Source organism: Mus caroli, chromosome 13 (assembly GCF_900094665.2).
Source record: "Mus caroli chromosome 13, CAROLI_EIJ_v1.1, whole genome shotgun sequence".
NCBI classification, from domain to species: domain Eukaryota; kingdom Metazoa; phylum Chordata; class Mammalia; order Rodentia; family Muridae; genus Mus; species Mus caroli.
This window is the reverse complement of record NC_034582.1, coordinates 34,095,604-34,108,818: the sequence shown is the minus strand read 5'-3', so window position 1 is coordinate 34,108,818 and position 13,215 is coordinate 34,095,604.

Below are 13,215 nucleotides of genomic sequence, written 5' to 3'. Positions count from 1 at the left end.
CTTCCGGGGGAAAGCCCAATAGCGGATTTCAGCACAGGAACCTCTGGAAAGCATTCAAGAGCCAAAGTCCTACAGGAAGCTCAGAGAGATGGCTACCTTTTCATCCTGCTTACAGGTCAGGAAAACTGTTAAGGAGCCTCCCAACCTCGTGTTTAAATGAAACCTCACCATCTTTCAGTCTTCCTTACCGCAGCCTTGCTTCTGGACCTTTCCTCTGGCCACACTGCTGGAGCCTCAGGCCGTGAGAAGAAAAGGATCGCCAGGACACCAAGAAAAAAAAAATGAGCCTTTTCATCCAGAAGCTGATTTTTTTTAAAGCTTCAAAGCACCGTTAAACTGGGCTCACAGCAAGGAATGTATACAGGAGGGAAATCTACAGCATCTTAAATGTGAAGTTATTAAAAATTGATTTTTTTAAGGATGCCAATTTTATGTTCTGATTTTATCCCCAAAAACCAACTTTCAGAAAACAACAAAACAAAACAAAACTCCAGTTCACTCTTTTTCCCTGATGATTCTGAAGAAGCCACCAACTTCCAAGAATACTTCTGTTGGTACACCCTCAATGCGTCGTCCTCCCCTCCCCAACTTCATACGTGAGGGTTCTGAGTCACAGCGTGATTGTGTGAGGTGTTGGGGCCGAAGAGGTTATAAGCCATGAAGGTGGGTCCACCATGCCTGGTATTAATACTAACTGAAAGAGGTTCTACCCTGTCTTTCTTCTTCTACCAAATGAGAACAGTAAGACAACTCTGTCTAGGAGCCAGAAAGCTGGCACCTTAGACTCCCAGCCTCCAGAAGTCTGAAAAATACATTTGTAGCCAGTCTGATGGTGCAGGCCTGCACACCCATGGGAGGTTGAACTTAGAGGATTGCAAGTCCAAAGCCTTCTTCATCAACTTAATGAAACCTGTCTCGGGTTTTGTTTTCTGTTGTTTTAATGTAAAACCAAGTCTGGTGATATACCTCTCTGGTAATACACTCACCCAGCATGAAATATGCTCCAATCCTCCTGCCACGAAAATTAATGTGTTTGTTTATAAGACAGTTAACCTGTTTGGTTTTGTGATAGTAATCCAATGTATTCTTATCTCCAAAGACAGCAATGGTCACTTTTAAAAAGTATTGATACCCACTTCAGACACTGGAGAGGTTTCCTAAGGGCAGGAGCATCCCGTGTCAGTAGGGGACTGGCCTGTCTTATTGGGAACTGTTCCCCAGCAAGAGAATCTAATAACCATGCCTTCCCTTGCCTGTCACACTCTACCATACAGTCTTGTGGCTTCCTCTAGGTCATATGGAGAGTGTTCAGTCTTTATTCTTCACTTTCAGCATCTTTGGCACTTGAACTCCAGATTGTGTCCATAGTCACATGGAATGGCGTGGTTGGACCATCACCAAAGCCTGTGTCCTCTCAACTTATATGTCCAACACTTGAGAGCAGATGACACGGTGGATTAGGACTTTACAGGGCTGGCATAAATATGGATCCGTTTCTTTTTAAATATCACAAACTGGTGCTAAGGGAAGGGGAAAGCCAGCTAATTCAGTCTCTGTGCTCAAGAGTTGCTGGCATCACTAAAGGAGCAACAGCCACAAATAGATATCACCTGACTCTGAACATCACCAATCCTGAGCAAGACAGACCCTACTGCTTAAGGAGGAGGGCAGGGCACATCAGTGCAGGGGAAAATAGGAGTTCCTCCCTACTTGTCTGCAAGATATTAGAGCTACTATCCAAATAATTTATTTTAAAGATGTATGTGTGTATGTTATGCACATGTGTGTTTACATGCATGTGTTCACATCTGTGGGCACTGTGCTTGTGTGTAAACATGCATAATAGATGCTAGAGGTTGATGAGTGTCTTGCTTGATGAGTTTCTACTTTATTTATTGGAGTGGAGTCTATCCCAGAACCTGAAGTTTGCCCATTTTTAGCTAGTCAACCCAGATCTTTAATTCTTAAGTGCTTGGATTTCAGGTGGACTACCAAGCCCTCTTGGTGTTTTGTATATTGGTGCTGGGGATCCAAATTCTGGTACTCATGCCTGCAGGGTATGATCGTGTTAATTATCAGTAGGACAGAATTTAGAGCAGGAACCTGAATTATTATGAAGAATTTAGAGTATGACCTCAGAGCAGGGACCCTGAAAATGCTTATGGGGGATTATCTTGGTTGCATTCATTGTGGTGCAGCCCTGGGTGGCACCACCCCCTAGCTGGGTTCTGGACTATGGTTGTGGAGAAAGGGAACTGAGCAACAGCATACATTTGTCTCTGTCCCTTGAATGCAGATATCTGTGAATAATTGCCTCAAGATCCTGCCAAGGTGTCTTCCCCGCCATAATGGACTATAACTGTTTGGTAAATTAAATTAATTAGGATTAATTCCAAGTCTCTGCTAGTGCATTGGTGTTGCATTAAGGAAAGAAATCAAAGCAGTTCCCACTTGGTGTCATTTAACCAAGAGTGAGTCCAGATTTGAATTCTCTACTCCATGTCCCTGTGTCTTCTGTTTTCCTACTATGTGTTGTATGAATTTGAATCTGTGTTGCCTGAAGGCTATCTTATAAATCTGTCTCTGTGTCTGTATCTGTTTGTTCATGACTGTGTGTGACTGTCCCTAACAGAAGGCTTTGCTCTATATTTAATAAACAGTACAGAAACCATCACATGGGAAAGAATGAAAGATACTTTACAGAACTCATTAACAGAATTTTACAAGGGATTAAGTCACTGGCTCCAACTGACCCCAATTAACCTGAATTAAAAAGTATTACAAACATCACTGTTTATCCAAATGTTTTGTTCAATATTATCAAAAAATGAACAGTTTTAAGTCTTACATGACCTCAAAGTGTTTGTCTTAGTTAGGGTTTCCATTAGAAACACTATGACCAAGGTGACTCTTAGAAAAGACAACATTTAATTGTGGATGGCTTACACTCTTAAAAGTTAAGTCCATTGTTATCATGACAGGAAGCATGGCAGTGTACAGACCGACACAGTCTTGGAGAAGCCAAGATTCTAGAAAAAGACTGGCATCCTCAGATAGCTAACAGAAAGCTCTCAAGCCTACCCTCACCGTGACACACTTCCTCTAACAAAGCCACACATCTTAATAGTGCCACTCCTTGGGCCAAGCGTATACAAACCACCACATCGATGATAGATGTTCAATTTATAAGATTGCTTTCAACCTCTATTTTGTCACTTTCAGCAATGATAGACATGTTTTATCTGGATCAGGAGCATAGAAAAGTGCATAATTTAAGCTATGCCTTAGCTTAGATTGTGAAAGTTGATTACTTGAGAAATCCAATGTACGTAAGGTTGATTGTTATATTATTCCCTCACGGGTAGGTTAAACAAATAGGTCGAGTGCACAGTAGGATAGTGGTCTTATTATTATTAACTCCAGGTAAGGGGTACAGCAAAGTTTCAGTCCCTTAAAAAGTAGGTATTTTTATAATATTAAATTGCCACAAACCATGAGCCAGGATAAAACCTTTCTCCAGTAAGTTCCTTTTGTTTGAATATGTTGGTATAGCAACAATTTAAAAAACTAAAGGGCACAGAAAGTAATTTACCCATAGAATTGTCTCTCTACCCCCTCTTTTAAATATTTAAATAAGGAGAGCATAAAAGCATGTGCCTGAAATCCCAGCACTCATAAGACTACAGCAAGAAGATTGGGGGTTTAAGGTCTACATAGGAGATGTACATGATGATGGTGATGATGGTGGTGGTGATGATGATGTGATGATGATGATGTGATGAGGAGGGGAAAGAAGGAAGAGGAAGGAGAAAGAGAAGACAAAAAGAGGAAGACAGAGGACGAGGAGGAGGAGGAAGAAAGGAAGAAAAAAAGAAAGGAAGAGAAGGAGGAGGAAGAGGAAGAAGAAGAGGAAAAGAAGAGGGAGAACCAGGAGGAGGAAGAAAAAGAAGAGGAAGAGGAGGAAGAGGAAGAAGAGAGGGAACTAAATACAATCTAACAATTAAGGAAAATTATAAACATTATATGACAGTACAAGTAGTTGTCAATAGAGGCAGCCTGTCTGTGGAGGGAGATAAAGGGTCTTCTCATTTTCATTACAACTTCAGTAATGGTTCAAGTCTAAGCATGACTTATTTCTTCTGTCTTAGCAAATGAAAGAAAGGCTACCAGAAATTATCCCATACTGTGTCTGAGAATAAATTTGCTGATTCGAATCTTGATACCAGATCCAATCACACTGGATCGTATGGCCACATAATCTTACTCCTATATAACCCAATGATCAGGATCGCTGGGCTTATGAGTGTTTATATGTATCCATGCGTAAATATACAAAGATGCATTCTAGCTTGTGAGAAAAACGATCAGAAAGGGTTACTGAGCAAAAAGGCAAAAGATCGAAAGACACAGATGTGGTTGGCAAGGTGACAAAGTAGATAAAATGTCCCCATTAACCTGGTATATTGGTGTGAAATCTCAGAAGAGTTGCTGATATAATCCCTATAATCTCAGTACTAGGGAGGCTGAGGCAGGTGGATCACCACTAGCTCAAAAAGACCCTTAATTATGCATTAAGACCTTGTCTCAATGTCAACAAAAGTAATTGACTAAATTGACCTAGCAACAAGCCACTTCCAATGGCTCCTTACAACAGATAATAAGAAGGCAGAAGATGCGCCTTTACTGGAAAGAGGATGGCTTTAAAATGAGAGAAGTTTCTAGAAGTACTCTTTTCTAATTTCTGATCTAATACAGACACCCTCGTGTACATGGGCAGTCTCGAGGAGGGAGACAGAGGGAGACTGAGGGACAAGAATATCTTATGTATATATGCTCATGTGTATTGTGGCCACGGGATTACTGGTAAATACCCCAATTGTTCTCCATCTTATATGTTGATTCAGGGTCTCTTAATGAACGTAAAGGCCATTGATTGGGCTAGACTGGGTGGCCAGCAAACCCCAGAGACTCTGCTGTCTCCACTACCTACACAAGTTGTTCTCTGTCTATCTGTGTTCTGTTTTTAGTGTCATTGCATTGTGAGATTTTTCTATTTGAGCTTTCTTTTCGGTCTTGATAGTTTCCTATAGTTCTACATTTAATTTCATCAGCTTTTTAAAAAACATCGGTTCTGGGAACCAAACTAGCTGCCCTTCAGGCTTGCCTGGCAAGCACTTTACCAACAGAGCCATCTCCTTAGCCCCTGTTCCTGTTTCTTTTAAACAGCAAAGTAACTTGATAATGTAAAACGAGTCAAAAATAAATGTCATTTGTTGGGGGGGGCAGTTAAACTTTTTTATTAGCATTCTCTTTTATTCCTATCTCTGTGGTCAGAGTCATAAAAGCTCAGAGATAAACTCTCATGAATATTATCCCTCTGAAGACAGAGGAGGAAATCGAATTTCCCATTACAGCAAACCGCACCATCTGAACGCCATCATTCAAGACTTATACACTGCCCTCAGCATAGATGACAAAATGCAGTCAGAGCCCAGAGTCGCTGGTGAAGAACTTCTGCCGGGTTCTAATCATCTCTCAATACTGTTTCTGTTGTCCACATAATGGGTGTGTCTCCATATTTTTCTAGCATTGTGAATGCACAGGATTTTACACCCCTGGGGTCGGTAAGCTATGCTATTCCCTGGGGGCTATGGAAGGGGATGCTCATCATTCACTCTTCTTCCAAATCCTGCAATAGCTGTGATTCTCCTGCCTCCTTCTACAGCAATGTTTTCCACGGTGTTTTCACCCCTGCATTTTAAAAACCAGGCAACCTTGTCTTCAATTATATTTTAATTAATACAATTTTTCTATATGAAAATAACGATATTATTTGAATTTGAAAGGGGAAAAATACTTCAATGCCAGTGAAAAAAGTGACACCCCCTCCAAACACCAGTATAGCTGTTGTATTTCACGCCACTAATTATCCAGATCTTCATTTTTGATTTATCTTTTATATTTTATCTTTATCTTTTGATCTTCATTTTCTTTGTCATCCACCCTCTGCCTGCAAGAGGACATGGCCTCATAAACACACTTCACAGGAGCAAAGATGTTTAGCTCTGTCGGATTCCATCAGCTTCTGAAGTGTTTCAGACAGGGGACATAGAAAGGGGGTGACAGTTTCAGAAGCCGCTAAAATTTTATACATAGCTTTGTGACCAGGATTAACATATTTCAGCAAATACCACGAGAGATTCTAGTCTCTCCGTGTGCTCATCACAGCCGTGACAGCTCCTCCAGCATGCCAGTCTGCTCATAAACAACACGTGTATTGTAAAACCTTTTATGACCATTATGAAAATATTTCAACCATTTCACTCAACCACCTTGGTAAGACACCCCATACTAGTTGAGGGAGGGAAACAAAATTCCCTTTTCAATAAGCTGTTCAGGATTGGGGGAAGGCTGAAAAAAAAGCAAGTTAATTTTTCTACTAATGTAACATGAGCTGCTAACAAAGTAAACTGTGTCCTCACTGTATTTATCTTTGTAGCAATAATCTAGCACCTGGTTCCTAGCTTGCATCACAAAGAGTCCAAGCATTTTATTGGGGTAGAGTCTAACTTATCGAAAGAAGTCCAACTCAAAATGACAAATGTTATGTGTTTTCTTTAACTTGTAGATCCAAGATTTCACATAGGTACTCAAAGTCATATGTGCACATAGGACATGGGAGTCTGGTGGGGATATCCAGAGCGATGAGTTAGAATCATGGGAGGGAGACAGGTAGTAGAGGTCAAAGCACCTGCTACATATGTGTATAAATGTGACCTTACAAAACTGTATGTGGTGAGTATGTGCCCAAAAATAAGTAAAACAGCAAAAGAAAAGAAACCACTGACTATCTATCAAAGACACTTTCAGGACTGTCCCAACTGTATCCGTAGCAGGGAACAGGAGCTGAGAGTAGATGTTGGATCCTTGGAAACAGTCCACACAGCCTGGCCTTACACTTTCCTGCTCTTCACTCAGTTCCTCCCACACCTGGTCCATCTTGTGTGACACGTGCTCTCCAAACAGACTTTTCTCAGTCCTGACTTCAGCTCCAAATCCTCAATCCATAAGGCTGAGAGAGTAAATAACCAAGTTGCCAATCTGTTTATAAAAGCAGAACTCTGACCTGTAACACACAGCTAAACACAAAGACTATGTTCATGACTTTGGAGGATCAGCCAAGAAATCCTGTTGGTCACAGTTTTGTTTGCCTTTGCTTGGTCCTCATCTCCACAAGGCAAAGGTATTCCGTCCTAATAGTTCCAGGCATCTCTCTGAGGACAGTTCTACACAGTGACTTAAGAAATATTCTGGTATCCACTACAAGAATCAACTTAGCCAGGTGTGATGGTACGAGCCTTTGATCCCAGCACATCAGAGGTAGAGGCAGTCATATCTCTGTGAGTTCAAGGCCAGCTTAGTCTATATAGTGAATTCAAGGTCAGCCACAGCTACACAGAGAAAATGTCTTGAAGAAGGAAAAAAGGAGGAGGAGGAGGAAGAAGAGGAGGAAGAGGAAAAAGAGGAAGATGAGGAAGAGAAGGAGGAAGGGGAGAAAGAGGGAAGTGAGATAACACTAGCTTAAAGAAAATGTAGATGTCCCTACCCAGACTCAAGGACTCAAGCTAAGCTCTATTTCTTTGAAAGGAAAAAATCTTCCCAACTACTTTATGAAGAGACTATTAAACAAAAGAGCAGTTTGCACAGACTCAACCCTTCCCGGACCCTCAGGTCCAGTCACCCTGGCTCTATCTCATGCCCCCAATACAACAGGAACTTCCTTCTCTACTAGAATGCCCTCTTCTGTGTTTATGAAAAATAGCTGTTTTTATTTTTCTCATGTGTTGTATTTAAGGAATCCAGAGATTGTACACTGGGGGAGGATTGAGTTGAATTGGCTCAGATATTTATACTTGTGGAAGATAAACTTTGGACTCTTTAAAGAGCTTTTCCCTTTAACCTTGAAGGCCTGTTCTAAGCCCTCAATAAATGTTACTCAATGTTCAGCGGCCAAATGAAATGTCACCTCCTCTGTCTTCTCCTCACCTCCCCAAGCAAAATTATTTGCTGCTTTGCCTATTTTCAAACCGAATCTAAACCTCTGAAAGGAAACTTGTCACAAGACAGTCACAGCACTTACTTCCACAGTCCTGGTCTCAGACTGGAACTCCCGAAGTCTCTTTCACATCATACCTCTAAGGGTCTAAGTCCTGGACCCCTTCATCCACCCAGCCGCACAAGGGAGTGGCCATTTTTCCTCTAGTGGGGCTCAGATTTTAAGCTTAAAGCTGTGGTATTTTTGATGAAACAACATGACTGCTTCATGTGTTCGTTCACATGTTCAACAGTATCAGTTCTTCCTCTGGAGTCTCCTTATCCATCCTTCCTGCTTGCCCCAGCTGAAGTCACCTCCACCTCACCATAAGCTTAGCCATGGGTTTAGTTCCAGAACTGGGCAAGAACTGAGCACTGCAAGGAGCCACAGCCAAAAAAAAAAAAAAAAAAATCACACTGCCTAACATGCGGATAACCACCCAGGGAGGCTGGGCATGAGACACACTGCTCATCTGCCTTAGATAGCCTGTGCTGCTCTCTGGGAGTAGCCTTGGTGACTTACAGCCTTCTTTCTGTTGTCACCCTGCATGTATTTATAATGACTTTCTTTAAAAGCAAAGAGTCAAAGATCAGTTAACACTGGCTGGGGGTGGGGGGGAGGGAGGCAAAAGAATGAAGGTTGGGAGTGTAACAGCCACAGAGCAGGGCACAGTTAGTGCTGTATCACTGTATCAAGTCACAGGGCAACAAGGTGGGGACCCTGAATGGCTCTAGAAATGGCTTAAACTTTGATGCTGAAGGTGGCACTGCCTTTGTGCTCCCCCCACCCCTCAGCTTGGTGTAATATTGGTGAGATTCGCTGATCAGGGCAGGAAGAGGGATACCTCCAAACAGGTGCAATCACAAGTCAGTAAAAGTAGCATCAGTCGCTGACATGCATGCACCAGAAGCCAGGAGAGTAAACTCTGCATCTAATGATGGAGGAAGGCTGGTTGAACACTAGACTTCTGTCCTGACATCCCTCCTTCAAACAAGGGCAGGTTCTTGTGCTAAGAACGTACTTGATTTATTTTTAGTTCATGTCTAGACTTCCCCAAGGAAAGAGATACATGGGAATCCAACCAGCAGGCTGTATTCTGGATGGATATCAGGCAATGACTTTCAAAGCATTACAACTGGGCCAGCTCAGAATCCTATAGGGCAGGGAAGGGTCTGATTTAGAAACTTCCTCACACCAGCAGACTTTTTGTTTTCTGTTTTCTTTTTGGCTATTGGCTTGAGCTTATAGGAAGGGTCCATCGCTATGAAGCTGTCAATATACCACAAAGCAAAGGGTAAAATGTCACAAGGAGCCAGGAAGATCCCAGGTCATATCTTACCTCACTTCCTGAAGCCTGTCTTGACCCCCACCAGAGCAGAATTCTTCATCCCCTCAACTCCCATAATGTGTTTTATCTTCAGTCTATTCTTCAGTGACACATTATAATTTGTAGGTGTGCATGTCTGTCTGCCCACTAAACTTCAACCATGCAAAGAGAAGAATGGGTTTGAAGTCCAAGTTCTTTTAAAAAAAAAATCATTTATTTATTTAATGTATGAGAATGCACTGTTAATGTCCTCAAACATACCAGAAGAGGGCATCAGATCCCGTTACAGATGGTTGTGAGCCACCACGTGGTTGCTGGGAATTGAACTCAGGACCTCTAGAAGAGTAGTCAGTGGTCTTAACCATTGAGCTGTCTCTTTAGCCTGAAGTCCAAGTTCTAATGCCAGGAATGAAGGCCCAGTCATAGGAGGTTAAAGAGAATGTGAAGGATCATAGATAAAACATACTTTAGCAGCACACACACACACACACACCGCTAGGCAGACAGTTGCCAGCAGACACCCAGGCACGCATCAGCATGCAAGCCACACAGAGATGGACACCGACAGAGGCAGACTGACAGCCAGGCCACACAGAGGTAGGCACACAGGTCTTGAGGCATACACACAGGTTAGCTGGTGAAGGCAAAGGCCCTTACCTCTGACTCAACACTATATCCATACAGAATCACTCAAAGTGTTATTCCGGCAGGAACAGTTATAAGGGATGAAATAAATGTTTGCTTTGGAGTTCCCCAGTCATCCATCACTGGCCGTTTAATGCTGACTCATACTTGATATACTTACCCATAGCCACACTGTCTGATCATAAGCTAGTCCATGTGGCCTTTTGTTTCCTGCAATGACTCTCACCCAACCTTTTAACTCTAGAACTTAGCACAGTGTCTGGTATTTACAGAGACTTGGTAAACACAGTCTTGCCAATAGAGAGAGTTGAGCAAATTCTAAAAGGAATGAGTGAGCAAGTGGAAATTATTTCCCTTTTAAGTCCCCAGATGGCAACTTCATTTTACCTACTAAAGATGTATTTTTTTCCATAAATTACTATAAATATATGTCAACATTTACAAAAGAGATACCAAATATTTCCACTCTCAAAGAGGCTGGGGTTCCAGGAACTATAATTAAGAATTCCAGTCACAGAGCTGATGTGTGAATGCATGTCTGGAATCTCAGTACTGAGGAACCAAAGCAGGGACATCACAGATTCTAGGCCAAACCGAGCTATAATGAAAGACCCTGTCTCAAAAAAACAAACAAAGAAAAAATTCAATGGCAGCTCTCAAACTTACAAGCCTGAGCTTCCTCTCTGAAGCTGATAGTTAAACTTCATACTCTGGGAACTACCCATCAACTACCCATCAACTACCCATCAACTACCCATCAACTACCCATCAACTACCCATCAACTACCCATCAACTACCCATCAACTACCCATCAACCCGCTGCGTTAGAGTTGACATGAACAACCTTGAAGAACCAACACGTTTTCAACAAGGTCTCTGAACAGCTGCCAGAATCATGCACACCTCGGCAGTGTTGCCAGAGAAGAAAATCTCTAGAAGTACAAGATTAGGAGCCAGAAGTTCTGGGTTTGAGTCCTTGTCATTTACTAAAAGTGCAGCTTTTTGCAGTCACTAACTGTTCGGGGCTTTGTTCATTAGTGGCAATGTAATGAAAGCCAATCATGCCCGGCCTCCTTAGCTGGACTGTTGTTAAGGCTAAATGGGAATCAGACAGTGACAGTGTGCTAACTCTGCGGTCATGAGTCTGTCTCCACCAGAATGTCCCACACAGTCAACAATATATTCGCTCTAGGATAGCATCATCTCTCCACATGGAGGACAGCTGAGGTTATCTGTATTTAGCAGCTGTGCATTGAATGCAACACGCCCCCACAGGTTCTCATGTTTACACATTTGTTCTCTAGCTAAGCACTGATCCTGAAGGCTGAGGTAAAATCTTACTGGAGATGAACAGGCCATAGAGACAGACCTTAGGCTCTTGTCTCATGTCCTGTCAGTTTCCTGTTACCTGACTTGTGACCATGATGTGACTATCAGCTTCAGGCTCTAGCCAACCTCTCCATGAGCTGAAGTAAACTTCCCTCCTTGTCTCCCTGTGCCATTTCTCCTTCAGAATTTGTTCATAACAACAATGAAAGTAGCTAAAGCGGCAATAGAAATCCCCCCCCCCCGGTTTTGGAAAGTAAATGATTCCCCAATAATGTGACAACCCAGAGACAAAACTACCAATGTGGTTGGTTCCAAACCTCATTGTCAAACAAATGCAGCAAAAAGCTAGGGCATGAGAGATCTTTCATTCTAGAACCTTCTAAGGACTGGAGTAGCAACCCCCACCATGCTGAATAGTGAAAGATAAACTCTGCAAGAGCAGGTTGACATTGGTGGCATTTGTGTTCCTGAGACCTGAGAGAGGCAGAGACCCCAGTGTATGTTTTACAAACTGGCCACTTTTGATACTGCTTTAACATGAATCACTTTACTAATTAAATCCCCTCCTTTAATCTTGCTGAGAACAAGAATGAGAAGAATGAGAAGAACAAAACAAAAGAAAACAAAGAGAAGAGATTCTCCTTCTTTTTTGTTTTCGGCTTTAATTGTTCCATGAAGGTGCTTCTATGAAATTAATCTCTCAGCCTTTCATTTTTCTGAGAACATTTCCAAAGGATGTTTCATGCTTATCTGTCAGTCTGCCTAAGTGAGATGCCCTATTCAGATGGGTGAATGGATTGATATTGATTGATTAATGGTTGATTGATGATTGATTGATGATTGAATTTTGTAGCAGGAACAGATGCTCAGAAACAAGTTGTAGCTGCACAGACATTTGAGGCTGTGAAGAGAAATCAAGTCAGTGCGAACCAACAGTGCACAACACTGCCTTGATGCCATGGTGATAGAGAGACATCTCTGTGTCACCTTGGGAGGGATAATTTTGTAGCAACAAGAGTTGCTAACTCAAAACATAAAAATACAGGCCATCCAACTAAGCTTGGATTTCAGAAAAACCATGTCATTTCTTAGCATTTTTAATCCATGCCATATTGGGACACAGTTAATGCTTTAAAACTATGTGTTGGTTGTTGGAAATCACAACTCAATTAGGTATCCCATGTAGCAACAGTGTAGCCATGTAGCAACAGTGTGCTCTAAATTTTTCCCTTTCTCTGTCTCCTTTGACTTGGCTGCCTCCTAAGCCCCACGAATAAAGTGTTTCAATGCTGATGCCCAGAGCACATGTCAGGCCAATTACATAGGATCGCTAGACAGGGAGGGACCCAGGCTTTGTGATTCCTAGTGATGAGCGACACTGCCACACTCTAGGGCTACAGCCAGTAAACGGAACTGTAAGGAAGAGCAGAGCACAGGAGGCTTTTCCAAGCTTTATTTTGTGAGGATACAGCTTGCGTTTCTCATTTCCATCAGTCTTACTATGAAAAGCTGAGGCATGCCCCTCTGAATAAGTAAGCATTGACGGGAGCACTGTGATGTCACTGCAGGAGCCTTGTTCCCCTGGAAGCTCATCCCCTAGTGTAAGCCCTGGACCACCTGCTAGAACCCCAGGGAATAGAGTTGGCAAAGATGCACAGCAGCCATGAGAAGATGTAAGTCTCTACCCACAAAGACTCTAAGAGACTTTAAGAAGCAGAACAAGGACACTCGCCAGCTACCCACAACACCCACCACAGGATCTTAAGACTTCTGGTGAGTGGAGCACAGCTTCTGCTCCAATCCAATTGCGCGCGGGAC